The following is a 26,343-nucleotide window of genomic DNA, read 5'->3' as shown; positions in this document are numbered from 1 at the left end:
AAGAGCCCAGCGTGTGCCGGGGGCCGGGCAGGGGGGTCTGCTCTGCCCTCCCTGCTGGGATGGGGTCACTTTGCTGGGCAGGGGGGTCTGCTCTGCCCTCCCTGCTGGGATGGGGTCACTTCTGTGGGCAGGGGGGTCTGCTCTGCCCTCCCTGCTGGGATGGGGTCATTTCTGTGGGCAGGGGGGTCTGCTCTGCCCTCCCTGCTGGGATGGGGTCACTTTGCTGGGCAGGGGGGTCTGCTCTGCCCTCCCTGCTGGGATGGGGTCACTTTGCTGGGCAGGGGGGTCTGCTCTGCCCTCCCTGCTGCGATGGGGTCACTTCTGTGGGCAGGGGGGTCTGCTCTGCCCTCCCTGCTGCGATGGGGTCACTTCTGTGGGCAGGGGGGTCTGCTCTGCCCTCCCTGCTGCGATGGGGTCACTTTGCTGGGCAGGGGGGTCTGCTCTGCCCTCCCTGCTGGGATGGGGTCGCTCCTCTGGGCGCCCTCAGCTGGGGCAGTGCCCCCGAGGGTGCGGGGGATGCTGCAGCTCCTGGGGCGGCCGTTCCCGTGGGCTGTGCTCGGTGGGAGCCCCCGGGCCGGCCCTGCCTGCAGCGGGACCTGTGACGGGGATTTTGGGCGTGCACAGCCCTGCGGCCACCCCGCGGCCCGACCTCCTCCCGCTCCCTCTGCCGCGGATCCGTCAGTTCAGAAATCGATCCCTTTGCCACCAGCCCGGTCTCCTTTTTCCTTTTAAATGGTGTCACTCTGCTATTTCCTGGCCTCTCTAATAGATTTTTATATAATCACTACAGTGCACTTTTAAAGAGCGATAGATCACGTTCATTGCTTTTCCCCGTGATTAATTTCCCATAATAGTCCTCTGTAACACCAAGGCAAAGAGAGGAGAGCAAAGAAAACCCCCACATTATCCACTTTGTGCTCCGAGTATAAATGAATTAGATTTAATTTTTGTTTAATTGTTTCCATAGCTCAGCCTCTGCTAACTTTGCAGGATAATTTATTTTGCAGTCTTGGGGAAAAGGAGGAAGAAAGGTCCCCGTGCCGCGCTTTGCCCGCAGCCGCCGTTAATTACAGCTGATTGCCTTCCCTGCCTGATGAGGCCGTGGCTTGGAGGGTCCCGTCACAGCCCAGGACCGTGGCTGGTGGGCAGAGAAGAGCCCAGCTGGGCACGTGGGATGTTCCCTGTGCTTTCACATCCAAGGAGTGCAGAGTCTGTGCTCCTCTCCCTGCAGGGACCTTGGCGTCTGGAATGGTATCCTGTGTGTCCTGCGTGGACAGCAGGGAGAGGAGGCTCAGGGAATCCCTTCTCACTCACACCCAGCAGCCTCCTCTCTGCCAGCCCAGGGCCGCTGGGCGCGGGTCCGCGGTGCCCCAGCAGGGCAGGGGAGGAGCAGCAGCCGGGGCCGCCCCCGTTAATCGGGGCCTGCTCGGGACGGCCGAGGTGAGAGCGGCAGCGCCGGGACCGCGGCTGATCTGCTCCCTCGGAGACCCGGCCACCTTCGGCCTGCTCATCAGGGGCAGTAATTACAGTCCCAGCTTTACATGTGGAATGTTAATGAAAGGACGGGACACGGGGATCTGCAGCCTGGCAGCGAGTGGGGCTGGGGGTCCTGGGGCACCCCCGGTCACTGCTGCTCCCCTCGCTGAGCGTGGAGCTGGGACAGGGCTGGGGCCATGCCAGGCAGGGGACAGGGGCAGGCAGGCTGTGGTTGCTGGCACTTGGCACTGCCTCTGCTTTGTGGTTCTGTGGCGGCTGCTGCTCGCCTCTAAAATTGCTTTGCTGATATGGATGGATGGATGGATGGATGGATGGATGGATGGATGGATTTGTTGGGAAACAGGATAATGCAGCTGGAGCTCCACTGCCCTCCCCACCTCCTGCCTTGGCCCTGATCTCCTGTAACCTCCCCGGTTCCCCTGAGCCTCTCCCCTGGGCTGAGCACCCCTCGTTCCCACTGTGTCCTGTGCTGTGCTGCAGCCTCTGGGCATCACCCTGAGCTTCTGCAAGATGCCCTCCTGTGTATTGATGCCATCTGCACTGGGGAGCCCAGAGCTGGCTGCAGGATCCAGACATGGCCGTGTGACAGGGCTGGCTGGGGTCGCACTGCTGACCTGTCCCTTGGTCCCAGAAGTGTGTCAGTCTGTCCTGCCCTGGGCAGCTCTGCTCTGAGAGAGGGGTTCAGCAATCACTGCCTGAATTTCAGGGTGCCCTGAGCAGCAGCTGCTGTCCCTGTCACACCCACCCTCCTCTCTGGGGCGGGGACCCTCGCAGTCCTGCCTGCCTCATGCCCTGGCAGGGTGCTGGAGCTGTGGGAGCTGCCTGGGGTGCTCTGTGGCTCCTGCAGGCAGAGCCCCAGCTCCTGTGCTGTCCCTGCCTCTGCAGAGCGCCGTGCCAGGCTCTGAGCAGCATCATCTGAGGGACAGGAGCCGTGCCTGTCCCTTCCCCGTCCCCGAGGCAGTGCTGGCAGCCTGCAGCCCCTCCGGCTGCTGCCCTGGTGCCCTTGGCTGCACTCGCCTGGCCCGGGGGGCCCTGGGGGCCGGGGCTGCCCAGAGAGTCCTGCGGGTGCTCGGAGGGGCTGAGAGCCGGTGCGGGAGGAGCAGATCCCACAGATCCCAGCTGAGCCCCGCGGAGCTGGAGGTGCTGGGCGCTCCCGGCCGCTCCCGCCGGTGCTGCGGGCGGTTTTTGGGGGAGGGATGCTGGGGGAACCCGGCAGCCGGTGGAGGCGGGGAGCAGCCCCGGCACGGCCGGGGGAGTCATTAAAAGCCCGGTCAGCAGCAGGGAGCGGCGCTGAGCAATCTGCTGGGGCGGCAGTGCCCTGGATTATTGCTGCGAGCAGCTGAAGGAGAGCAGAGAAGAGGCGTGAGCTGAGAGGAATGACAAAGAGGGGAAGGAGAGGAAGAGGCCTGGAGGAGGAGGAGGGGGAGGCTGGATCAGTGCCGCAGGCAGCGCAGGGTGCTCCAGCAGCGATGCTCTGCTGTCCCAGAGCTGCCTGTCCCTGCTCCCTGGGCAGGGTGCGCTGTCCCGGGGCTGTCCTGTTAGCCCCGGCCCTCGGCAGCCCCTCCCCGCAGTCCCTGGGGCTGCCAGGCTCCTTTCCTGGGTCACTTTTGTTCTCCCGATGGAGAGGTGGAGCTCTCAGGTCACTCGGATCCTGCTGTCGTTTTCCCAGAGGCTTTAACCAGGTTCACTGAAGCTCCTCTGTCTCCTCAGCTGTGCTGGCTGTAAATCCGGGGAGGTCTCGCCGGGCACTGGGCTGGTGCCATCTTTGGGTGCTCTGCCTTTCTGCAATAAGGGATAAGGAATGCTTTCCCTGGCGTTTCGAGCTCCCTGCCATCGCTGGCAGAGTTGGGAAGGGCAGGGGGAGGACGTGTGCTGGGAGCTGTGGCTGTGTGGAGCCCAGGAGGGCTGGCAGAGCCCTGCGTGGGCCAGCTCAGGGCTTGGGCGAGTCCTGGGGCTGCCATCGTCCCTCCTGCCCTCCCCGAGCAGGGCTCTGTGCCCAGGTGGGCACTGCCCCAGCAGAGCTGGGCACCACAGCTGGCGGTGGCCGTGTTACCCTCACTGCTGACCCTGGGCAGGAGCTGTGCTGGGGGTGGTGTTTCTCCAGGAGCACCACGCTGTGGGTTTCATCTCCAGGCTGGGATGAAGGGTGGTCCCCCAGGATCATCCTGGGCAGGGTGTGAGTGTGGCTGAGCTCTGCTGTGCTGGGGCTGAGCGCTCCAGGGGCAGCCAGGGAGCTGCTTCTGGGGAGAGCTGGGAGAGCCCAGCCTGGACGCACTGCTGTCCCCTTAAAGTGTGCATCTGCTCTTGCCTCTGGCTGACCCCGGGCCCTCCCCTCCATCTTGGAGCTCCTTGGATCTGCTCTGTGCTCCTTCTCTCTCTCCCTTGGCCCTCAGGTACTGTTCACAGCCACGTTTTGGGCACAGGAGGTGGCATCTGGAGGCCAGAGTGCTGGTCCCAGAGCTGCCAGCACAGATCCCACCTTGGGATCTTCATCCATCCTTCCGTGCTAGAGAGTGCTGGCATTTCTCCATGCAGCAGCTTCCTCCTGGCGAAGGCCCAGCTGGGTCACCGTGGGAGGCGCTCTGAGGCTCTCTGATGCTTCCCCCTGGCTGCAGGAGGTGAATCCCCTCCCTGTCCCCATCCATCCCCTGTTGGGACAGGCTGCTCCTGGGGATGCTCCTCTGGCTGGGCATGGGGCTGGGAGCTGCAGCACTCACCGGGGCATGTTCCCAGCTCCTGGCTCTGGCACATGGCACTGGCACAGGGCAGGCTGCCCTCCCTGGGTGCTCTGGGCGTGCTGTGGCTCTCCCAGCCGTGCCTGGTGCCGTGGAGTGCCCGGTGTGGCAGCCAAAGGCTCTGGTGTTCCCCAGCAGAGCACAGCCCCTTCCTGCAGCAGCACCAGATGCTTCTCCTGCAGTTGGAGTTTTCCCCTCTCATTCATTTTAGAGATTAATTAAAGTGTTTCCCCTCCCTCTCTCCCAACCAACCTCCCTCTCTCTCTTTTCCCTGATCTATACAGCTGCACATGGATTTTAGGGTCATGCTTGTTTACATCAGTTATATTTACGTTAATGGGTGTTTGTTTTAGGAAAAGCAGCAGAAATCCCATAAAAACAAACATCGCTTGTGTCCCACAACTGGTCCTGCAGCCCCAGGCCCCACTGCCTCCCTGGGCAGCCCATCCTGCACCCTGCCAGCAGGTCTGTGTGGAGAGCTCTGCCACGGGCACGCAGCACCTTTGGGGCTGCTGTGGAGTGACTCTGGTGCTTCTGGGGTGCTTGGGTGGGTTTTCCTCACAGCTCTGCTCCCGTGCCGGTGCTGGCAGCCAGGTCAGCTGCATGTGTTTGCCAGGGCTAATCCCCCATCCTGGAGCAGGGATGCTGCCAAAGCCCCTTGGATGGGGCAGGCGGTGGGTTCGCTCTTTCATCAGGAGCTCGCAGGAGGGAGGGTGTTAAGAAGAAGAAAGAGAGAGGGGAGGAGGAAGGATAATTATTTTTTCCAGTGGCTGTGAGCCGCTGGATGCCTTTAAAGCTGCCTTTGTGTTGCCGTGGGTCAGGCTGGGCCGAGCCTGGCCCGGAGCTGTGGCACAGCTGCCTTTGTCGTGGGGCCGCGGTCTCGGTTGTTAACGGGGATGCGGAGACCCAGAACCTCAGATCTTCCGTGTGGCTGGTGGGAGGGATGTGCAGGGCTGCCTTATCATGCTCATTTAACTGGTTAATACATCTTCAGAGCAAATAATGCAGGCTGGGGGTGAACTGCTTAACCAACCTCATTACTATTGTGCATTTAGCAGCTTGGAGAAAGATAATACCTTTCAGGTTTGACCCAATTTTAGTTTTTGTTGTCATAACCATGGAAAATCGACCTTCAGAGACCCTCAGCAGTGAGCCTGAATAGGAAGTGATTTACAGCAAAAGTGCTGTGTGGAATGCTTAATGCACTAGTGCAGGAAAACAGACTGCAACCAGCTGCTGGCATCCATGGCCACAGCCAGGGCTGCCCCGGCTGCTGGCACCCTGTCCCTGCTGGCACTGCCCTGCCGTGGGCACGCCCTCCGTGTGCTGGGCTGGCACAGCTGCCCTGGTCCGTGCTGGCCTGCACAGGGCTCTGTTCCCTCATGCAGTGCCAGTGCTCCTCGGGGCACCAGAGCAGGGCTGGCCTGGGCACCACTGCGGCCACGGCTGGAGCTGCTCACTGCAGTGGTCAGGGACCCCATGGGCAGTGTGCACCCCGTGGGCAGTGTGGGACCCCATGGGCGGTGTGGGACCCCATGGGCAGTGTGCACCCCGTGGGCAGTGTGGGACCCCATGGGCAGTGTGCACCCCGTGGGCAGTGTGCACCCCGTGGTCAGTGTGGGACCCTATGGTCAGTGTGCATCCCGTGGTCAGTACTGGACCCTATGGTCAGTATGGGATCCTGTGGTCAGTAATAGGACCCTGTGGTCAGTGTGCACCCTGTGGTCAATGTGCACTCTGTGGTCAGTATGGGACCCTGTGGTCAGTGAGAGAACCCCGTGGTCAGTGTGCACCTCGTGGTCAATGTAGGACCCTGTGGTCAGTGTAGGACCCTGTGGCCAGTAACAGGACCCCATGGTCAGTGTGGGACCCCATGGTCAGTGTGCCCCCGCCAATCCTCCTGCACCCTGAGCACCTCTTGGCCTGGGTGTGCCCAGCCTGGCTCAGCATGCCAGGGCCCAGCTGTCACTCGCTGATCTTGGCCCTGGCCAGCCTCTCCCACCACGCCATCCTGTGGCTTTTCTGCTGGTGCCCTTCACCCTTGGGCTGTGCTGTGGGAGCGGTGCCAGCCCTGCCGCCCTGGTACCAGCCCCGGTGCCAGCCCTGCCGCCCTGGTACCAGCCCCGGTGCCAGCCCTGCCACCCTGGTACCAGCCCTGGTGCCAGCCCTTTCTCCCAGTGCCAGCCCTGCCACCACGCCAGCAGCGTTCCCACGGGTGAGATGTCACCCACATCTGCAGGGGTGGTTCCCATCGCTCTGGTTCTGTCTGTGGCAGGCAGAGGCTTCCCCAGCTCCAGCAGCGGGGGTGAGTGGGACCTTCCTCCTGCTCCTGTGGGGAGGAGGGTGGCAGGGGGGTGACGAGCCTTCCTCCCCTTTCCCTGAGGCAGCTGCAAGCGTGGCTCTGCCACCAGGCCTGTCTCTGTGCTGCTGCTGCTGCTGTGGCGTGTGGGTGGTCCCTGTGGCATGGGATTGTCGCTGGCAGCACTGCCTGGGGCTGGGGGAGTGCTGGCAGCGGCTGGTGCCCACGGGAGTGGGTGATGCCCACGGGAGTGGGTGATGCCCGTGGGCTGCAGGTGGTGCCTGTGGGTTCCAGGCTCCCCCAGCACACCCCTGGGGCACTGGGAGCAGATGGAGCCCATGGGATGCAGGCTTCCCTGGCTCAGCCCCAGCAGCAAGGGGCTCTGCTCACTCCTGTGGGAGCTGTGGGAGCAGTGGGTCCGTCCAGCCAGGGGGGCAATGGGGCTGTGGCAGTGGGGCTGTGGCAGTGGGGCTGTGGCAGTGGGGCCGTGCTCTGCCCTCCCCTCCCCGGGGCACTGCTGGGCTGGGGGCACGACGAGGGCAGGCAGTGCCAGATCACTGTAATTCTGCTCTTTGGCAGCTGAAGGAGAAGCTGCTCCCTCAGCGCAGGAGCTGAAACTCTTTAGCCTTCCTCAGTGTCACCTCCACGGCCATGGATACCTCCAGGTGTGACGTAAGCGAGACCCGGGAAAAAACCATCTTCTGTTGAGCATCAAAATCCTGTTCGTGCCACCGTGTGCTGCTGCACACCCAGACATCAGCTGTGGCGCAGAGGAGTGGGAAAGAGCTGCAGGTCGGGCTGGGGCTGGAGCTGGGGCTGCTCAGGTGCCCAGTGCTGCTGGAAGAAAATCCCTCTCCCGCTCCTCTGCAATCCAGGGAAAAGCACTGCGGGCTCCTGCTGCCCCCCAAGCTCCTGCTGCCCCCCAGGCTCCTGCTGCCCCAGCCCTGCCTGCTGAGGGGCATTTCTGTGGCACCCTGCTGCCACGGTGGGGTCTGACAGGAGGCACCAGGCTGGGGCCAGGAGCTGGGAGCGTGCAGGCAGTGGCAGAGGCTCAGCCTCCTGAAAATGAGCAGCACAGCCTTGGTCCTGCCCCTGCAGCAGCCGCCAGGCCGGCCCAGGGATTGCAGATGCTGTGGGCAGCTGCATCATCTTCCCATCTCCTCCCCGAGGTGCTGCTGGCTTTGATGAAACCTCTCAGCCTTGCAGGGGTTGGCTTGTTGATCTAATCGCTGTGGTTTAGTGTGCAGTAAAAGCCCGGCGGCTCCTGGGGGAGATGTCCCGTAGGGATCTGCAATTCACTCTCCATCCCTCCTGGGGAAGGAACACTTCCCGGTGGCGGGGATGCTGCTGATGGTGAGGGATGCTGCTGATGGTGAGGGATGCTGCTGGGCCCCCAGCACCAGTGGGGAAGGTGCCGGCCCCTGTCCTGCACTCACGTGGCTTTGCTTTTGAAAACAGAGAGTGCTGAGAAGATCCTGCTGTGTTCAGTTTGTTTCAGCAATGCAATTGGGTTTTTCCCTGTGTTTGTCTTGTCCTGCACTTGCTGACCATGATTGGAGGGGCTCAGTGTGGGGCAAACCCCACAGTGTGAGTCCCCCCTGAGCCCCCAGCTCAAGCGTGGTTCTGGTCACTCACCAACCACAGCAGGGAGGGAAGGGAGACTGGTGGCAGAGCCTGGGGAAGGGGACAGCCAAGGGGCGGTTAGGGGACACCCAGGGGGCTTAGGGGACCGGCTGTGACTGAGCAGCATTAAAGAGGCTGGGAGGGAAGGGCTGGGGAGCGACGCTGCTGAGCTCCAGCTGTGCCTGCTGATCAGGAGCAGAGCCTAATGAGCAGGACTAATGAAGCAGGAGGGGAATTCCAGCGAGTCTGGGGAGTGCCTGCGCCGTTCACTGTGTCTCTGTGGGTTCTCTGTGGTCTGTCCCCAGAGCAGTGACAGCGCCCATTGGGAGCTCACACCACTGCCAGCTGCATGCTCGGTGTGCTGGGTGACTGCAGGGGCCAGTCCCAGAGTGGGTGCCTCCAGTCTGCTCCTGGGGCCAGCATCAAGCACCCCTCCAGGCTGCCTCTTGGATTTTTACGGGCTCTGCACTGCTGGGAAGCCCATCCCTGTCTGCTGGGGTTATTGGAACATGCTGGGAAGGGGGGATGGAGTTTGGGGGACACTGGTGGCTTCACACAGCCCTGGCAGCAGCCTGCCCCAGGGATTGCTGCAGAGCCAGCCTGGGGGGCCCGGCTCCCTTCCCAGCTCCCCTTGGCCACGGCTGGTTCAGCGTCAGGAGAGGATGTGCAGCCACACCAGCAGGCAGGACTTGTGCTCCTCTCCTGGGTTTTTAGTGAGCCAACCTTGGAGGACCTTGAGCGCCACTCCTGCAGCTCTGCTGTGACTTATCTCCCAGCTTCTGCCCTGTTCCACCGAGGGGATAAATCTCAGTTCCTGGAGTGGAGCCGCTGCTCTGAGCCCATCCCACCGCATGGTGCAGGCGCCGTAACTCACGGCACAGGGGGGGCTGCCTGCCCGGGGTGCCAGGGGACGCCACTGCTCTGTGCTCTGATGGATGGGCTGCCCGGGGGAGCAGGGAAACAGTCCCACTGCAATGGGGGACAGGCTGCTAAATTATCTCCTGTGCAACCTGGGTCGGGGAAAATCAAACTGGAGCTGCCAGTGGCCTCCCCCCTCCTCCTTTGGGGGAACAGATGGGTTGGGGACTTCATTCCTTTAGGAAGAAGTCTTTGCCTTTCCTTGTCTCCATCCCATGCACTCGTCAGAGGCCAGGGCTGGTGCATGAGGGAGGCAGGAGCAGCCTCAGCATTTTCTGTCAGTGCAGAGGCTGGGACATGTCCCTCTGGGGACCGTAAGCTGGGACCTGGGCCGATCATGCTTCCCTCTCCTCAGGGGCTTTGCTACTGGACAGGGTCCTGGGTCCTGCCTCTGCCCAGGTCAGGGGCTGCTCCAGAGCTGCTCCCAGCTGGGACAGTTGTGCTGCTGAAGGAGGTCACTGTGCTGTTGAAGGAGGGGGCCAAGCACTGCAATCCCCGGGGCCGTGGCGCTCCGAGCTGCGCCGCGTCCTCCTCCGGTACCGGCGGCGGTGCCCACACAGGGACGGGACTGGAGCCTCTCCCTCTCTCTTTCAGGCTGAGAAGCTGCTGCTGCGAGACCCCGACAGCTCTTCCTGACGGCGTGGAGGGGTGAACACGAGCGTGAGCTCCCACCTGCCACCGCACCCGAGGCACCCGCTCTTGGCCTTCAGGTATGTCCTTTCCACCCAGCAGTCCTGCTAGGGGAGGGCATGGAGGATGAAGATGCTGCTTCCCATGGCTGTGCCTGGGGCAGCAGCTCACAGTCAGCCCACCAGGGACTTTGCACCAGCCCTGGGTACAGATCCTGTGTGTCCAGACCCTTGTGTGCTGACCTGGCAAAGGGGAACGTTGGTGGGACAAGCATGTCTGCTCTGATCCTCGTGGGATGTGGCCTGGGAGGGTCTGGGATGCTTTGATCAGTGCCAGCTGTGTCCCTGCTGCTCAGTGCAGCAGTGTGGAGGTCCTGGAGTGTGCAGGACCTTGGGGGTGCCCTGCAAGGGAGGGGATGGGTGCCCATGGTGCACACACAGCCCTGCACGTCCCAGCCCAGCTGGACCCGCCGAGACCCGGCTCCCCTGCTGCCCCCAGGGCTCTGGGCTGAGCCCATCACCAGCGTCAGTTCACGTTACATGGACTGGAACCCCCCTCTGCGGACACCAGTCTGCTCTGGGAGCTCACAGCAGCTTGAGGAGGAGTTAAAGTGTAAAACTCCTGCAGGCAGTGGGGCTCTCTCCTGCAGACCAGGCGTTTTCCCTGTTTGTTCCCAGCACTGCGAGCACCCACAGGTTCCGCAGTGCTCAGAGAGTCACGGCCAGGCTGTGGCAGCCATGGTGCCCAGGGACTGGGCTCTGCCTGGGCTCTTCTGCTGTGGAATTTGTCTTCCTCTCCACCAACTGCTGTGCTGGGGGGTGTCCCAGAGCTGGGACTGCTCTTGTCCCAGCTGGCATAGCCAAGGGAGTGCCTGGGCAGGAGGAGTGCCCGTGGGGCCGTGCAGCACCAGCAGGGCGGGGGCTGTGTGTGCCCCCCTCGCAGCGCTGCTCACTGCACACTGGCTCCTCAGCTCTGCCCCAGCCCCGGGTGCCTGCTCGGGAATCACGAAATGGGAGCTCGAGGCTCCTCGTCCCTTGCTGGGGTACAGGTTGTCCAGAATGTGGGATTGGAGTGGCCGTGCAGATGGATTCCCCAGCTGCATTAATCGGTTCAGAGGCAGCAAAGGCAGCTGAGCTCTGTGCATCACCTTGAAGCTCTTTTTTTTTTTTGTCTTTAGAAAACTTTGGGTGGATGTTATTGCTCATGAAAGCAAGGGGCTGATCATGCTGGGAAGGAGCAGGCGTAGTGTGGGCTGGCACTATTATGCAAGCTTCCCACATGCCGCTGTGCCAGTGCACTCCGTTCCAGAACAACAGCATGCGTCCGTGTGCCAGCCCCGAGCCACCCCCGGGTCTGCCAGAGCACCAGGTCCTGCAGTGCCCACCTCGCCCTGCCCGTGGGCCCTGCCCGTGCCTGCTCCACCCCCTGTGCCTGCTGAGCCCCGAGCCAGCCGCCCCACAGATGGGCACTCTGGGGTGAAGGGCTGCGTGGTCCTGCCCAGCCCCACAGATGGGCAGTTTTGGGGTGAAGGGCTACATGATCCTGCCCAGCCCCACAGATGGGCACTCTGGGGTGAAGGGCTGCATGGTCCTGCCCAGCCCCACAGATGGGCACTCTGGGGTGAAGGGCTGCCTGGTCCTGCCCAGCCCCACAGATGGGCAGTTTTGGGGTGAAGGGCTGCCTGGTCCTGCCCAGCCCCACAGATGGGCAGTTTTGGGGTGAAGGGCTGCCTGGTCCTGCCCAGCCCCACAGATGGGCAGTTTTGGGGTGAAGGGCTGCGTGGTCCTGCCCAGCCCCACAGATGGGCAGTTTTGGGGTGAAGGGCTGCCTGGTCCTGCCCAGCCCCACAGATGGACACTCTGGGGTGAAGGGCTGCCTGGTCCTGCCCAGCCCCACAGATGGGCACTCTGGGGTGAAGGGCTGCGTGGTCCTGCCCAGCCCCACAGATGGGCAGTTTTGGGGTGAAGGGCTGCATGGTCCTGCCCAGCCCCACAGATGGGCACTCTGGGGTGAAGGGCTGCCTGGTCCTGCCCAGCCCCACAGATGGGCAGTTTTGGGGTGAAGGGCTGCGTGGTCCTGCCCAGCCCCACAGATGGGCACTCTGGGGTGAAGGGCTGCATGATCCTGCCCAGCCCCACAGATGGGCACTCTGGGGTGAAGGGCTGCCTGGTCCTGCCCAGCCCCACGTCACTGTGGATCCAGCTGTTGTGAGCGTCCTGGCCAAAGTGGGAGTGCTGGGAGTTTCTCCCAGGACCTTGTGCTGCGCTGGGGCTGGGACTGTGCTGCTTGTCAGGGGATGGCAGACAGGTTGTCACCCTGGCCACCGTGCACACTGTGCCCCTGCACTGGGAGGGCTGTGCCTTGTCTCTGGGGTCCATGCAGCCATTGCTGCCAGCACCTGCTCTGGGCACCAGGGCAGAAGTGGGCGGCTCAGGCCACCAAAGCTCTTCCCTATGCAGCTTTTCTGCCTGCTGCTTTCCTCCTCCTCTCCTGGAGCCTGCCTGGGCCCTGTGTGAGGCTGGGGGCTGCCAGCCATGGGGTGTGTGGGTGCTGGTGCCGAGCTTGGGGCTCACTGGGCTGGTGGGGAGCAGCCTGGAGCCAGTGCAGAGCAACCCTCCCCATCATCCCCAGGCCTGCTGGAGCACCCCGGAGGAGAGCGCTCCTTCAAGGAAGGCTTGGAGATGAGCAATGGAAAACATCTGACAGGGGAGCCCTTGAGGCGCTTTTGTTCCAGCGAGTGGGAGTGTGAGATCCACTCAGACATGAAAGGCTGAGCAGCTCCGTCCCCAAAGTCATGGCGGAGGGGAGGACGGGGGGTGTGCGGCTGCACCGGGAGGTCAAAGCGGGAGCGGCTGGCACCGGGATCCCCCCTCCCTCCCTCCCTTTCCAGCAGCTAAATTAGGTCACACTTGAAAGTCAGTTTCTTGGCTGTGGATTTAATTTAGCTTTTCCAGGCTAGTTATCATATAATAAATTCCAGGAGATTTATAGAAAACATGCCCAGGGAGGCTTAGCCAGTGTGTAACAAGATTTGTGCCTCTTTCCTGCTGTTGAGCAGCTCTGGCGAGCGCAGCGCTGCCGGCAGATGTGCAGGCAGGGCTGGCAGCCCCGTGGGAGCTCCCAGGGAGACAGGGCAGCCCCAGAAATGGGCTGGGGGCACCCCCCCACAGCTCTCTGGGGCACAGGAGGGTCCCAAATGCAGCTGTGCTCTGCCCTGGCTCCCCACCGGCTATAAATCACCCGCAGCAGGTGCATTCCTGTTCATCACTGGTCTCCTCGCCCTGGCTCAGCGTGGGCAATGCCCATCCCAGCGGTGCCAGTGCGTGCCCAGAGGCGGTGAGCAGTCAGAGGGCGGCGATTGGGTCTCCCGGTGCCTTTCTGCTCGGGGGTGACATCGGTGTGTGGGACATCCCTGCTGGGGGATACCTCGTGCCCTCGCTGCCCTGGCTCCCGGGGCACAAGGGCCGTTTGGCAGAGCTGCAATCGGCGTCTCGTGGCTCTCCCCGCTGCTGGGCAGGGATTTCCACCCCGCTGGGAGAGGCTGAGCAGGGAAAGGCGCTGGAGTCCGGAGGGATTTGTGGCGGTGGCAGCGCAGGAGGCACCGCCGGCGCTCGGGCTCCGCTCCCCGCTAACGCCGCCCAATTAGTGTCTGATTAGTCACTCGGCGTGTTAAGGCATTAGGAACAATTAAGGGTGAGAAGAGTTTCCAGATGTAGCGGCAAGCGCTGGGGCTGGCAGCTCCGCTGGCTGCTCCCATATGGAAGGGGTCTGGCATCACTGCAGGGCCGTGGGGCCAGCGTGGCAGGGTCCCAGTGGGTGCAGGGGACTCCTCCTGGGCAGCCCTGGGGCAGTGCCCGCCTCTGCCCTCAGCACTGCAGCTGGGATGGAGGAAGCAGCTGCTGAGGTGGATGAGGGGCACGGCCGGGTGCTGGGGAGAGACTGGCCTGAACCTCCTCACTCATCCTCCTCCTTACCTCAGGACTAGTATGCGAATGAATTCAAGGCGAATTAGAATGAGCAGAATAACAGAAAGTTACTCTAACTGAGACGGTTGGATTCAGCTCAACAAATTATTGCTCCCAACCCATAACTTTCTTTATGTCCTACCTCCACCTAAGCTTCTGCTCAGCCTTCACCCTGATCAGCCTAGGCCTAGCCTTCCACCTCCCTGGGATTGGGCTTGCCCAAATCAAGTATTTATTTCCTGCTGCGGCTGGGGGTGAGTCTGTCCCCCCATGCACCCACTGGCAGCCCTGTGCCACCCTGGTGAGCCACCGGGGCTGGGCAAGCGCCTGGCTGTGAGCACAGGAGCATCTGGGACGGGCCATGTGGGGGACAGCTGCTGTGACAGAGACAGTGCTGTGCTGTGACACTTTTGGGTGCGGGAGAAGCAGCACAACAGAGACGAATGTGACTTCAGAGCCCAAATGCAAGTGACTTCAGCTCCCCAGAAATAGTCCTGGCAGTGCAGGGGGAGGGGACCTGGAGCTGCACTTTCTGGGGATGTTGGGCTGCTCCTGTGACTTTTTCCCCCTCATGCAAGGTGGGCTACACTCCCACCATTGCCCCCCACCCCATGGTGCTGGTGAGGCCACCAGCCAGGGGTCATGGAGGTGACTCTGGCCAGCACAGGCAGTCTGTCCCCAGCACCAAACACCTCACCCTGTGACGAGCACTCTGGGAGGGTTCCCTGTCAACCTTGGGTGCCCTGGTGGTGTGGAGGGTGTTGGGGCATCAGTGGGCATTGGTGCTGTGATCACCCCTCGTGAACCCAGGCTGAGCGAGCACCGTGTGATGCTGGCGGGCAGCAGGGCAGTGGAGAGGGGCACAGTGGCCTTGAGTGCATTGCAATCGTTTCTGTGCTGCTCTCCCCAGGGCGAGGAGCACTGCGTGGACAGATGGTGTTTTTGAGTGACCTTGTAGCTCTGAGCCGTTCCCTCGGCTGCTCAGTAACGCTGGGGTGGGAGCCGCGGGAAGCGGCAGCGGTGCCACAACCTGCTCAGGCTGAGGGGAGCCTGGCAGGGAGCCAGGGCTGGGGTGAACCAGGGGATGGAGCCAGAGCCCGACAGCCCTGACGTGAGAGCTGTGGGGAAACTCCCTGTGCACTGCCTGTGGCTGCGGGAAGCGTGTGGTGTCGGCAGGGAGGCTGCTCCGGGCTCCGGCTGCCCTCCAGCCCGCGTCCCTGGCTGTTCCTCGGCAGCAGGGTCACTGCTCCGGGCTCTGGGATCAGGGATCACTGCTCTGGGATCAGGGATCACTGCTCTGGGCTCCAGGATCAGGGATCAGTGCTCCAGGCTCCAGCTGCCCCTCCAGCCCGCGTCCCTGGCTGTTCCTTGGCAGCAGGGTCACTGCTCCGGGCTCTGGGATCAGGGATCACTGCTCTGGGATCAGGGATCACTGCTCCAGGCTCTGGGATCAGGGATCACTGCTCCGGGCTCTGGGATCACTGCTCCGGGCTCTGGGATCAGGGATCACTGCTCTGGGCTCTGGGAACACTGCTCCGGGCTCTGGGATCAGGGATCACTGCTCTGGGATCAGGGATCACTGCTGCAGGCTCTGGGATCAGGGATCACTGCTCCAGGCTCTGGGATCAGGGATCACTGCTCTGGGATCAGGGATCACTGCTCCAGGCTCTGGGATCAGGGATCACTGCTCCGGGCTCTGGGAACACTGCTCCGGGCTCTGGGATCAGGGATCACTGCTCTGGGCTCTGGGAACACTGCTCCGGGCTCTGGGATCAGGGATCACTGCTGCAGGCTCTGGGATCAGGGATCACTGCTCTGGGCTCTGGGATCACTGCCCCGGGCTCTGGGATCACTGCCCCGGGCTCTCTCCCTGTGCTCCTGAGCTGTGTCCTGGCGCTGGGCAGCAGTGCCTGCAGCTGGCACGGTGGGAGCGCAGCCGTGGTGCGTGGGGACGCACCAGGGAGTCCGAGTTGTGCCCAGAGGGCAGCAGGTAGAAAGGCCTCTGACACGTGAAGTTTCTGTCAGAGCTGCGATCCAGGACCGTGGTCCTCAGGGAACAGATCCAAGGGAGGGGAAAATTGCACTGCAAGGTGCAGCTTTGCTGTCGAAGAGTCACCCTGGGCAGGCTCAGCTCCTCTGGCACCCTTGCAGCCTCCTACGAACTCCGTGCGGGCTGCAGCGCCGAGAGGTGTCCTACATTGGGGAAAGAACAAGGAGCTCTTGGCACTCGCCTGGAGCATCATTTGCATTCCGGCGCAGCTCCCGGCTGCGAGGGAGGCGGGGGCCCGGCAGCCCGAGGTGAGGAGCGGGGCCCTCGCCAGCTCCGGCTGCCGGAGCATCCCTGGGGCCGCTGCGGAGGGCGCTGTGACTCGGGGATCACCGCGCGCCAGCTTCCTCCTCGCTTTCGTTCTTCTCTCGCTGAACTTTGTGGCCAAGTTCTTTGTGTCCAAGATTTGTGCCTCTCTTCACATGGGAACCATCTGGCTTTGGGGCCCTGTGATGGGGTCTCTGATGACCCACGGTGCAGCTGGCTGTGCCCCATTGGTTTGTGCTCTCTGGGGACGGAGAAGGTGCGCGGGCTGAGGGGCAGCTGGGGCCGGGCAGTGCCCACGATTGCTTCGGGCGGTGTGTGGCAGCGTGGCAGTGTCCCGTGTGTGCCAGTGTCCCGTGTGTGCCAGTGTCCCGTGTGTGGCAGTGTCCCGAGGGATGCTGGCAGTGTCCCGTGTGTGCCAGTGTCCCGTGTGTGCCAGTGTCCCGTGTGTGGCAGTGTCCCGTGTGTGGCAGTGTCCCGTGTGTGGCAGTGTGGCATTGTCCTGTGTGTGGCAGTGTCCCGTGTGTGCCAGTGTCCCGTGTGTGCCAGTGTCCCGTGGGATGCTGGCTTCAGGTGGTGTGTGGCATTGTCCCGAGGGATGCTGGCTTTGGGCAGTGTGTGGCAGCGTGGCAGTGTCCCGTGTGGGGCAGTGTCCCGTGTGTGGCAGTGTCCCGAGGGATGGTGGCAGTGTCCTGTGTGTGGCAGTGTGGCAGTGTCCCGTGTGTGGCAGTGTCCCGTGTGTGGCAGTGTCCTGTGTGTGGCAGTGTCCCGTGTGTGGCAGTGTCCCATGTGTGGCAGTGTCCCGTGTGTGGCAGTGTCCCGAGGGATGCTGGCAGTGTCCCGTGTGTGGCAGTGTCCCGTGTGTGGCAGTGTCCTGTGTGTGGCAGTGTCCCGTGTGTGGCAGTGTGGCATTGTCCTGTGTGTGGCAGTGTCCCGTGTGTGGCAGTGTCCCGTGTGTGGCAGTGTCCTGTGTGTGGCAGTGTCCCCTGGGATGCCGGCCCTGCCCCAGGGCTGGCAGAGCAGATCCAGCTGGGCTCCTCTGAGCAGGGATGTGCGGAGGGCAGGGCGAGGTGAGCAGGGAGCGTGCGGGGCTCTGGTGCCCCTCAAGCACAGCAGCTCAGGGCGCAGGACCCCAAACTGTTGTGGGGTCACTGGAGGGGGCAGGCTGGGGGTGAAGGGCTCCGCTGTGCCTGGTGTGTCGAGGTGAGCGCTGTGCAGAGGGGCAGGACATGGGTGCCCTGCAGCACCGGGGGCACGGGCTCTGTCCCCCCGAGGGTCCCTGGCAGGACGGGGGTGCCCTGCAGCACCGGGGGCACGGGCTCTGTCCCCCCGAGGGTCCCTGGCAGGACACGGGTGCAGCTGTGGGGCTGGGGCAGGGTGGGATGAGCCCCAGGGCTGTGCCCCGTGTGCCGCGGGCACTGACAAGGTGCCAGCCTTGTCCTTTTCCATGCCCAGCTCCTCCCAGTGCCCATTCCCTATGAATTTATAGAGAAGCTTTGATTTGACTCCGACCAGCTCCTCTGTCCTGCCCCTTCTGTGTGCCAGGGCTGCCGCGCAGCATCCGAGCAGCTCCGCTCGCTTAACATGCAGCAAGTGTTGTACTCGGAGAAATTTAGACGTAATTTTTTTGTGCTTGCATGTAAATGTGGGTAGGTGCTGTCCTGATTGATGGCAATTAGCATTTTCTAACGGTAACAGATGTTCGGATTGCCAGGAGGCTGGTACCTAACGCCCACACTGCCATCTGTTCTGCTGGGCACTGCCTGGGGAAGCAGCACCAGCGCTGCGGACCTGCGGGGCCGTGCCGGGCTCTGTTTAACAGCAGTGTGCAGGGGGGGTTTATTATGGTGGTTTTTTTTCCTGGGGGAAAATAATAATAATAATAAAGACGTTTTCGGGTTTATAAATAGTACGCTGTTTATTATGGGATGGAGAGTTTCCATGTGAACAGCAGCCTGGATTGCTGCACAGTTAGCAAAACAGTCTGGGCAGCGCGGGGAGCAGCTTTCCAGGGGATGCTTTCCAGTGGGACGGGGTCTGGGGGAGTCCCAGTGGGTGTTTGTCCCACCCCATCCTCTGCTGGCTCTCCGTGGTGGGTGCTCGCTGCCTGTGGGGACAAGGGCTGTGGGCATCTCTTGTCAGCTCTGGGATGGAAGCAGGGAAACATCTGTGTGGTGTTTGAAGGTGTTTAAAGATGTGTTTTAGGAAGAGACCCAGAGCCCTGAGCCCAGTCCCACCGTCTGGGCAGTCCCACCTCAGCCCCTTTCCTCATCCAGTGCCTGTCCCTCCTCATTCCCTCCTGCCTCCCTTTATCTGCAGCCTTTTACACCCATTTTTCTTGTGCCAACCTTGTCCTTTTGCATGACCAGCTCCTCCCAGTGCCCATTCCCTCTGTATTTGTAGAGAAGCTTTGACTTGGCTCCGACCAGCTCCTCTGTCCTGCTCCTTCTGTGTGCTCCTGGAGCAGCTCTCCATCCCCTGGCAGGGCCATCCCATGGCACGGATCCAGCGCCAGCCAGGCTGGCACAGCCGCCCTGGAGCACAGTGGTAGTGACAGTCACACGCTCACACTCGCAGGCTCACACTCACACTCACACGCTCACACTCACTCACTCTCCTCCCAGATGCTGGAGCTGGTGACTCAGAGTCAGCCCGTGGCTGAGTAATGCACTGAGCTGTGTCTCCATGTGGTTCCCAGGCTGCAGCAGATGCTCCCATGCTCAGTGCTTTGGATTTGTGCTGCTCAGTCTCAGGGCCTGGCAGCCCCTCCAGGCTGACCCCCTCCTCCTGCCCCCCATCCCGCTGGGATGCTGCTGCTGGCCCAGCCACTCACATTCCCAGCTCACTGTGGCCTGAGCTGCATTGGGTACGGGCAGATCTTAGATACAGATCATGAGGTACGTTAGATTTTACCTGTTTGTTGTGTATTTCCACGCTGGTTTTCACTGAGCTCCTGTTCTGCATGGTGGGGGCTCGGGGCTCTTTCCGTGCCCTGACTCCTCTCGTCTCTGTGCTCTGCTTTCCAGTGCTGTGGCCAGTGCAGCTTGATGTGATGTCCTGGGCTGGTTCTGGGGGGTTTCTGGGATGGAGAATGTGATATGTGACCCGGTGGGGGCATGGGAGTCACCACAGTGGGCAGAGGAGCAGATTTGGGATGAGCCAAAATCTCACCCTCATGTGAGAGGTTCAGCCCTTGCTGCAGTGCTGGCACTGAGGCACCTGGCGATGCCTAGGAGGTGTGTGGGGGGAAATGTGGGCTGGGGACACGGGTTTGGGCTGGGGACAGGGGTTTGGGCTGGGGACAGGGGTTTGGGATGGGGACACGGGTTTGGGCTGGGCCTCACCCCTGGGGTGAGAGGCTGGAGTGCAGACAGGCTTCTCCCCCACACTTTCTTTTTTTCTGTTGGAAAACAAGCCTGCTCCGTCCTTGTTTCTTTCCCCTCGCTTTTCAAATTCATCTGGGAAAACTTCCCTGGGTGCTGGCAGAGGTGTCACCAGCCCGACAGCTTGTGCTGCTCTAATAAAATGGCTCCGTAGCGGAGGGTTTGATCTATTTTTAAAGCGAGCTCCGCGCTGTCTCCTCCCGCCCTCCCACTGGCAGCCAAACAGAGCCCGAAGGCTCCTGGGAGCGCGGCAGCAGCGCCGAGCCCAGGCCTGTGCCCTGGCCGTGCCAGCTGCCGTGCCCGTGCCCGTGCCCATCCCTGCCCTCAGTGCCCAGGGAATGCCCCAGGGACAGGATGGGGCTCCCTGTGCTGCTGTGTCAGGGAGAGGAGCTCTCCTGAGGTGTCATTGCTCCGAGCGGTGCTTGTGCTGGATAAATTAACACAGGGAAACTTTGCTCCGCTTGGAAGTTGGGTATTTTCTGCCTGTTTGATGCCCCGTTATTAAAACTCGATTTCTACGAATAACATCCTTTAAATAGAATTCGTCTTCCAGCAATGACTCATCACAGAGCAGCAGCTCCTCGCAGGAGAAGGCAGCACGAGGGCAGGTCTGGCACTTGCAGCCTTGGGAATCCCCACATCGGTGCCCGGGGCTGTGCTGTGTGCTGGGGAAGCCGCCCTGGTGTCCCTGCTGCCCATGCTGCTGCCCATGCTGCTGCCCATGCTGCTGTCTCTGCCTGCTGCCTCTGCCTGCTGCCTCTGCCTGCTGCCTCTGCCTGCTGCCCATCCTGCTGCCCATCCTGCTGCCCGTCCTGCTGCCCACCCTGCTGCCCGTCCTGCTCCAGCTGCCACCAGTGCCCACGGGCTCAGCCTGGGCATCCCTGGTGCCCTCTGGGTGTCCTGGAGCCTGCAGAGCCGCAGTGGCAGGGGGGACCATGCTGACACCGCGATGGTGGCGCCGTCCCCTGGCACTGCCTGGGGATGGGGTGAGCTCCCAGAGCAGGAGGCTGCAGGACTGAGGCTGTGATGGATCCCTGCCCCGCTGGCTGTGCCAAGCCCTGCGGGCAGTGGCCAGGGCAGCCCAGCTGCAGGATGTGGGGCACGGTGAGATGTGCCCGTGTGCGTGTGCCCGTTCTGCTGGCACTGGCTCTGCCTGTGCTGCCTCCCTTGATGAAGGTTCCTGCAGGGTCAGGGACAGGAACAGGAGTGGGAATTGTGTCGGGGAGAGGAGAGAGGAGGTGGATTTCAGGTGTTCAGTGGCGGGGGTCGGATGGAGTCCACATGGAGCTGGGATGGATGGGCTGGGGGGCTCCTCCCCAGAGCTGTTCCACCAGCACAGCCACATGGCTGCACGGGGCAGGTTTCCCCAGGGAGGAAGAGGAGGGCACTGGCCAATTTCCCAGCCCAGGCAGGGTCAGGCTGCTGCAGAAATGAGTTTTTTCTGGCCTCCTCCCTGGGATGCTGCTCGCTCCGGTTCAGGGGTTCCTGCCAGGATTATTATTCTTGCAGGTCTGACATCTACTAAGGTGACAGCAGCCGGGGAGAGAGAAGGGATTGGAACAAATTTCTCATAAAAAGTAGCTAAGTTGATGAAACCATTACTGTGCCTGCATCCGGCACTCCATCACCGTGACACTCTGGGGACAGGGACAGGGATGGGGATGGGGACAGAGATGGGGATGGGGACAGGGATGGGGACAGGGATGGGGACAGGGACAGGGATGGGGACAAGGACAGGGATGGGGACAGGGACAGGGACGGGGATGGGGACAGGGACAGGACAGGCACTCTGTGGGCTCAGCTCTCCCCAGGAGGTCAGGGCCAGCCCTCTGTCCCTCAGTCCCTGTCCCTCAGCTCTGTCCCCTCACTGTCCTCCAGGCTGAGCATCCCACCTGTGACCCTTTCTCCATGCTGGTGCTGCTGTGGCAGAGCCACGGGGGCAGTGAGCCAGGGCTGGGGCACATGGGGACAGAATGGGGCTGAGGGCTGGGCTCCAGAGCTGTGGAGTGTTCAGGGGCTGCAGGCAGGGCTGGCATCAACCCAGCGAGCCCAGGGGCTGTTTACTGCCACCAAGGTGATGGTGATGGTGGTCAGGATGGATCACCCATGGTTCTTGGGCATAGCATCTGCCAGGCTGAACACGGTGAGGCTCTGTTTGCTCGCCCTGGCCCATGTCCAGCCAGGCTCCCTGGGCCTTAAATCCTGCCAGTGCCTTCTCCTGCAGAGGTGCTGCTCCAGGGACCATGAAGAGCCTAGAGAACTCCAGAAAAGGCAGCTAATCTCCAGACCATGCCTCAGAAATGGTTTTAATCCCTTTTCCACCCCCACAGCCTCCTTCATTCTCAGCTAGAAGTGGTCACCCCTGTTAAGTGCTCGCTCCTGGGCTGAGCACTGAGCTGGTGGTGGAGGAGGTGCTGGGATTGGAAGGAAAACCCTTTTTCCTGGAGGCGTTGAGCTATTCCTTACCATGACCTAGATGTCAGTTTAATGCTCCGACAAGTCCCAGGACTCACATAGGAAGTTGCCCAGGGGAAGAGGATATTTCAGGAGCACAGAAGCTGCTCAGCAGTGGTAAAGTGCACGAGCTTTCCCTGGCAGGAGCCGTGCTGAGCCTCCGTCTGCTCGTGCCCGCTGTGCCCGCCGTGGAGCGGTGCCCCCTCTCCTCGGGGTGTGAGCGCAGTGCCCGGGCATGGGAGGGTTGGTGGTGCTCTGGCACACCCTGGCAGTGCCCTGCAGAGCCCCTGGTGCTCCGGGGCTGGGGCAGGGATGGGAGCTGCTGGTGCTGCCTGCCCGGGGTGCAGGAACAGTCCCTGCTCCATCCCCTGGCTCCACATCAGAGCTGGGCGTGGGCTGCCAGGAGGAGCACGGTGCAGGTGGAGGATGTCCAGTGCCCTGCTGGGTAAATCTGGGTAAATCAGTGCCAGTGCCCTGCTGGGCAAATCTGGGCTTGCACTCACCCGTCACTGTCTCCCTGCCCATACCCAGGTGCTTGTGTTCCCCCTTTCTCCCTCACTCCTGTGCCCCTCTGTGCCTGCTGGATTTGGGTGCATTCCTGGGGCTGTGCCAGGGGTGGCCCTGCTGAGTCCCCCCTCTCTGTGCTGCTGCCCTTGTGGCACAAAGCACAATCACAAAGTTGGTGCTTCCATCTCGCGTTCCCCCGCACCTGTGAGTTCCCCTGTGGATGATTTAGAGCTGAAAGCTCGGGCTCTGGCACTGGGAGAGGGTTCCCAAGACAAAATAATCTCTGCCAGCAGCTGAAGTGACAGAAGCCCCATTAACAGCAGCATATGCCTGGGAACACCCGTGCTGAGGGGGAGCAGGGGAGCAGCAGCCCACAGGAAGGGGGAAGGGGAGCTGGTAATTGCTCGGCTGCCATTGGGATGCTCCTCGCTAATTTACAGCCTTGGTGGAATCAGGATGTGCTTCTTCCTCCTGAGCCTGGGCAGGGCTGTCCCCTGGTGCAGGCAGCCGTAATTATCCGCATTTAACTGAGGGCTTCTAGAATGTATTTGTCTTGCAGCATGTGAGTGCAATTGCTGAGAATTAAACAGGAATGCAGTTGTGGCTGGAGCAGGACCCCTTCTGACCGGGAGCACATGGAGCTGGGGCTCCCTGGGCTGCTCCTCTGTGCTGGCAGGGGGGGACCCTGCTGCCAGGTGGAGCTGGGGGCATCTGGGGGCTCCTGGGCATCACCACCGCCTTCCCTCCCTTGCTCTCGTGACTGGGGTCTGTGCTGATGGGATGGATGTGCTGACAGGAGGAGCCAGGCAGCCTGTGAGTATTCCTGGGGACCAGCACTGGGGCTGGCCGGGTTGGTTTGCCTTGACGTGTGTGTTTGGGGACACCAGTGCCACACTGCCAGGGCTGGGCTGTTCCCAGGAGCAGGGCTCTCTGCGAGGGGTCTGTCCTGGCATCCCCCTGCCCTGCTGCTCTGGGCTCCAGCCCCAGCCCCAGGTCACCTCCACCCTGCAGCCCCATGGCTGGGGAGAGTGGGCAGCAGAGCCTGGGGCAGGTGGGGAGCAGAGCCTGGGGAGGGTGGGGAACAGAGCCTGGGGCAGGTGGGGAGCAGAGCCTGGGGCAGGTCAGGAGCAGAGCCTGGGGCAGGTCAGGAGCAGAGCCTGGGGCAGGTGGGGAGCAGAGCAGAGCCTGGGGCAGGTGGGGAACAGAGCCTGGGGAGGGTGGGGAGCAGAGCCTGGGGCAGGTGGGGAGCAGAGCCTGGGGCAGGTGGGGAGCAGAGCCTGGGGCAGGTGGGGAGCAGAGCAGAACCTGGGGAGGGTGGGGAGCAGAGCCTGGGGAGGGTGGGGAGCAGAGCCTGGGGCAGGTCAGGAGCAGAGCCTGGGGAGGGTGGGCAGCAGAGCCTGGGGCAGAGTGTGGCTGCACCCCAGATCTGGTTGGGGGGAAAGGCAATGGACAGTGAAGGGCAGATGTGCTGGCACCATGCCTGGGTATGTGCTGGAAAAACACTGGTGGCACGGGGAGTGTGCAGGAAAGAGCTGCAGAAATGGTTCCTGGGCTGGGAAAGCTGCTCTGCTGTGGGAGACAGAGCCTAAGTAGGTTGAACTTTTCATCCAAGAGAAGTTTAAGAGGTGGCTTGACGATGTGGGTTGTTTTAGCTTGTGATCAAGAGATGTCTGTGGGTACAGAGCGCTCTAATTTAGCAGGAAAAGACTCTGAAAGCAGCCAGGCTCTGAGAGCTCCAGAAGACAAACCCTGACTGAAAAAAGTGCGTGTTTTTATCAGGGAAGGTAATTAACCACTGGAATGGCTTAAGCCTGTGGGGGTTTCTCTCTTGCTCACTCTCTGTGGATCAAACAGGGATATCTGTCAGGGAGGAAGGCAGTCAGTGGATGAACCCAGCACTGGAGCCTTTGGCCTGTGCTCCAGGAATGCATTGCCAGGTCCAAGGGCCCTTGTGGCCCTGGGCTGTGTCATTTGGTGTTGGTACTTGAGGGTACTTGGAAATGTACAGGAGAGACGAGCACTAAAGCACTTGGAATGGGCATTGGGAGAGTTTGTCTCTGTGGAGAAGGGGTCTTGTTTTCTCCAGGGATTTTTAGAAGGAGGCAGCACTAAATTTGCCTTCAAGCCAGCACCTGCCCTCTCCCCTCATTCTGGCCCTGCCCCTGTTGAGTATTGTTATAGAGTATCTGCAGAAAACCAAAGAAAACTTTCCTTCTTGACTGTGAAAGTCCCACACTCCAAAGCCAGGCCTGTTTGGGGTTTTCCAGCCTGTTTTTGTACCCCTGCTGTAATGCCTGAGGCCCATTGGCATTGCTCAGTGTTGTCTGCCCACACTGTGACGGGGCAGTGAAACTTCCCAAAGTCAAAGTCAAAGCTGTGCTGGAGCCTGGAGCCTGAGGGGGAATGGAAGGAAATGGGGCTGTGTGTGACCCTCAGGGGCAGTGGAATGGGATGGGGCTGTGTGTGCCACGCTGGCTTGTGCAGCTCCTAACCCTGAGCAGGGGCACCGTGGGCAGACCTGGCAGCATTCAGGAACACATAATCACAGAATGATTACATGCAGGTGCTTTTATTGAAGAGCTCTGGGTGTCAGGGGTGCACAGACCCAAATCTGACCCGACATGGTTTCAGGCCGAACATGTTTTATATTCTCTTGTTATATAACTTACATATTAATTATTAAACTGACATTGTTCTACTGTATACATTGATTTCATCCAAGCATGGATTTCTCGTGATCCCCCTCAAACCCCTAACGTAGTTTCTCATGATTCTTTAAACAATAATTATATCTAATCACATCTCACAATTATATCATTTATCATATACTGGCTACACAGGTGCAGTTTCACATGATCCAGCAAACACAAGGCCTAACATTCCCCAGGGCCTACATTTAACCAAGCCTAACTTTCCTCCAACTCTAACTTCTTCTAACTCTTCTACCATGGAATTTTCTATGATTTTAAAATCTTTTCCTATCAGACGGTTCTGTCTGTCCTGCAGCTCTGGGTGCCCCAGCCCTGGCCCTGGGCACAGGCATGGGCAGCACGGTGCCAGGGCGGGTGGGACGCGGGCTCAGCGTGCCCTGGAGGGTTCCCAGCCCCGTCCATCTGCTCCTCTGTGGCAGGGCAAGTTTGTGCCCGTGGGCCAGGGCCAGCCCGCTCGGGCACCTTTGGCACGGTGCTGCAGCTGGCACCCAGCGTGGCACTGGGGGTGACACAGGGCAGGAGCTGCCTGTGCCATGGCACTGCCAGGGCTGCAGCTGGCACCCAGCGTGGCACCGGGGGTGACACGGGGCAGGAATATCCTCCCCCATGGAGCAGGGCTGTAAATAGCCCCTGAGTCACTCTCTGGAACAGGACCATCTTCCCAGGCACCGCCGTTGTCCAGATAATTCTGAGTCTTTCCTCCTCCCTGGCTCATGCCAGGGCAGTGCCACAGGACAGGGAGCTCAGTGCCACAGGGCAGGGTGTTCAGTGCCACAGGACAGGGAGCTCAGTGCCACAGGGCAGGGAGCTCAGTGCCACAGGGCAGAGTGTTCAGTGCCACAGGGCAGAGTGTTCAGTGCCACAGGACAGGGAGCTCAGTGCCACAGGGCAGAGTGTTCAGTGCCACAGGACAGGGAGCTCAGTGCCACAGGGCAGGGTGTTCAGTGCCACAGGACAGGGTGTTCAGTGCCACAGGGCAGAGTGTTCAGTGCCACAGGACAGGGAGCTCAGTGCCACAGGACAGGGAGTTCAGTGCCACAGGACAGGGAGTTCAGTGCCACAGGACAGGGAGCTCAGTGCCACAGGGCAGGGTGTTCAGTGCCACAGGACAGGGTGTTCAGTGCCACAGGACAGGGTGTTCAGTGCCACAGGGCAGAGTGTTCAGTGCCACAGGGCAGGGTGTTCAGTGCCACAGGGCAGAGTGTTCAGTGCCACAGGGCAGGGAACTCAGTGGATTTCTGTCACTCCCATCCCCTGGGGCAGCGTTTCCCCTCTCCCTGCTCCCTGTGCTCACCCAGCACTCGTGGGCT

The 26,343-nt window shown here is 61.6% G+C and overlaps 1 protein-coding gene across 8 annotated transcripts in view; it reads left to right on the top strand.

Annotated features, from left to right (window-relative positions):
- Positions 1–26,343, top strand: part of RBFOX3 (RNA binding fox-1 homolog 3) — a 143,718-nt gene that overhangs the window by 58,611 nt on the left and 58,764 nt on the right. For all 8 annotated transcript variants that reach the window (XM_066565846.1, XM_066565840.1, XM_066565841.1 and 5 more), the window contains exon 2: positions 9,667–9,782. The gene's annotated coding sequence lies outside the window, so the exon portion shown is untranslated. The remainder of the gene's footprint in view (positions 1–9,666; positions 9,783–26,343) is intronic.

Source organism: Molothrus aeneus, chromosome 26, assembly GCF_037042795.1.
Source record: "Molothrus aeneus isolate 106 chromosome 26, BPBGC_Maene_1.0, whole genome shotgun sequence".
Taxonomy (NCBI): domain Eukaryota; kingdom Metazoa; phylum Chordata; class Aves; order Passeriformes; family Icteridae; genus Molothrus; species Molothrus aeneus.
The sequence above is the reverse complement of the archived record's forward strand: the minus strand, read 5'-3'. Positions and strand labels throughout refer to the sequence as shown.